The sequence below is a fragment of the Narcine bancroftii genome, chromosome 14 (genome assembly GCF_036971445.1).
Source record: "Narcine bancroftii isolate sNarBan1 chromosome 14, sNarBan1.hap1, whole genome shotgun sequence".
NCBI lineage: Eukaryota > Metazoa > Chordata > Chondrichthyes > Torpediniformes > Narcinidae > Narcine > Narcine bancroftii.
This window is the reverse complement of record NC_091482.1, coordinates 62,674,963-62,677,983: the sequence shown is the minus strand read 5'-3', so window position 1 is coordinate 62,677,983 and position 3,021 is coordinate 62,674,963.

Here is a 3,021-nt window from a genome sequence, read left to right as displayed (position 1 = left end):
GACACATCGAGGACAGAGAGGAAAAACTGTTACATCCCTCTCCAAGCTGGTCCATGACAGGGGAAATTGTGGCTTGCACAAGGTTTCAACACCAACTAAAGATCATTGAGAGGAAGTAAAGCACGAAGGGTTTGCAGACACCATGGTTGAAGTCGAAACACAATGCTGGAGAAACTCAGCAGGCCGAGCAGTGTCCTTTATAAAGAAAAGGTAGCAATACCTAACTAAGGTTTCGGGCTGCAGCCCCTTCATCAAGGTGTGAGCAAAATGTAGGCAGGAACCCAAACAAAATGTTGGAGGGGAGGAGCACAGTCCCAGAGGCAGGAGGTCACAGGGAGGGAGGGCACAACGGCAAAGAAGGGGTGGAGGGATGGCTTGATGAATGGAGAGGGAAGGGGGGTGGAGAGCTGGTGGAAAGAAGGCAGGGTCAGTGCCAAGGAGGGCATCTGCTGTGCGCCCCCCCCCCCCAGACGGTCGCGGCCATCGCTCGCCATCAGAGCCGCCCCCCCACCCACTAGTGTCTACTTTGACTTGCGGTGGCGACGCTCCGCTCACCCCCTGCTGCGTCACTAGCGTGCGTCGAACATCAGTAGCGTCTAGTGATGCTTGATACAATAAAAGGAGCGCCCTCGTCTCCTACGTTGGAGGGACAGATGGTATTAATGAAAGGTAGGTCCCGGCATCCAAAAGCACCACCCAACCCATCAACTGGTTGGTCCCAGCTTGTACTCCCACCCATCTCATTGAGTGAGCACACTAATGCTCCCCTCTAACATTCGTTCTGACACTGACCCTGGGGATAGGGGTAGCTGAAACCCAAAAAGTCAACGTTAATGCCATCCAGCTGGAGAGCGCAGAGATGGAAAATTAGGTGCTCTCCTCCAATTGGTGGATGGTCTTGGTTCGAAAGAACATGAAGGCATGGACAGACACGTCAGCGCAGGAGTGGGACGCAGAATTGAAATGGTTGGCCACTGGGGAATCACTGATATGGACAGAGTGAGGGTGCTCAGCAAAGTGATCTCCCAGTCTGTGCCCAGTCACTCTGATGTATTCCATTGAGAGGAAGTTTCGGTCTAAAGGAAAGCAGAACTGTGTGTGTTGGCCAGCTGACAAGGCTGTTGCCTCACAGTTCTGCTGGACAAGCCCAGAAATGCTGGAGGAACACAGCAGGTCTTGCAGCATCCATAGAAGGTAAGGATATATTACCAATGAGGCAGGCCTCAGCGCTTTTTCAAGATCTGCTGACCCAGGTTCAATCCTGGTCTTGGGTACCCGGTTCAGTTGCAGCAGAACCTCCTTGTTCGTAAACTCATTTCCTTTTGCAATTAAGGCCAACGTCCCAGATGGCTTCTTTTTGGCGCTCAATAAATTCTCTAAATTCCTGTCTTTTAAGTAATGTGGAGTTTAATCTCCATCTATATCTTCTTGGTGGGATGTCCTCCAGCTCTATTGCTAATAACAGGGGTGAATAATCTGATAATAATCTAGCTTTAAATTCCGTTTTCCTAACTCTCCCTTGGATATGGGCCGACAACAGGAACAGGTCAATCCTCGAGTATGTTTTATGTCTACTCGAATAATATAAGCACTCCTTTTCCTTTGGGTGTTGCCTCCTCCATATATCCAAAAGCTGCTTTTCCTGCATTGATTTAACCATAAATTTGGCTACTTTGTTCTTTCTGCTAGTCTTTTGTCCAGTTTTATCCACCTTTGGGTCCAAATTAAGGTTAAAATCCCCTCCTATCAATATATTCCCCTGTGTATCTACAATCCTCAAAATAATATCTTGCTTAAACTTTTGATCCTCTTCATTAGGTGCATATATATTGACCAAATTCCAGAATTCTGAATATATCTGACACTTTAGCATCACATATCTTCCTGCTGGATCTATTATTTCCTCCTCTATTTTGATTGGTACATTTTTATTGATTAATATAGCTATACCTCTGGCTTTTGAATTATATGATGCTGCCGTTACATGTCCTACCCAGTCTCTCTTTAATTTGTTACGTTCCACTTCAGTTAGATGCATTTCCTGCACAAATGCCCAGATGGCTTCTTGAAAACTAACTTTTTGTGATTCATGCTCAAACAATCCCAGGTCTCTCTGCAAAACCACATAATTAACTGGCAACTGTAAATTACTCCAAGTGTGGGTGGATGATAGGATCTGAGAAAGGTAAATGGAATTAAAGGGAATATAAATTGTACAATTCAGAATCAGAAGTTATTGTCATGAACGTTTCACGAAATTTGTGGTTGGACAGCATTGCATTTCGATAAACCACATTTCAAAATATATAAAATGTTACAGGAAAAAGAGACAGTGAGGTAGTGTCTGTGGTTCATTGTTCATTCAGGAATCTGATGGCAGAGGGGAAGAAGCTGTCCGTGTGGCACTGAGTGCTCGTCTTCAGGCTCCTGCAGTTCCTTCCTGATAGTAGCAGAGTGCATGACCTGGGTGGTGGGGGTCCATGAGGTTACAGGTTGCCTTCTTAAGACACTGCCTCCTGTAGATGTCCTTGATGGAGTGGTCTGGTGCCCGTGATGTCGCAGGCTGAGTTAATAACCCTCTGGAGTTTTTTTTCCTGACCTCAGGATTGGCACCCCCCATACCAGATAGCGATGTGATTAGACAGAATGCTCTCCAGGGTACACCTGCAGAAAATTTTGAGTCCTCGGTGACATAATGAATCTCCTCAAACTCCTCACAAAGTATAGCTGGTGGTGAACCTTCCTCGTGATTGCATTGACATGAAAGCTCCAGGACGGATCCTCAAAGATGTTGACACACAGGAATTTGAAGATCTTGACCCTCTCCACTGCTGACCCCCCATGAGGACTGGTTCGTGTTCTCCTGATTTCCTCCTCAAGCCCACAATCAGCTACCTGGTTTTGCTCACGGTGAGTCCAAGGTTGTCAACTAGCTGATCCCTCCTGTTTGCCTTCTCATTGCCGTCGGATTCTCTTGACGACTGTGGTGTGTGGCATCAACAAATTTGTAGATGGCATTTG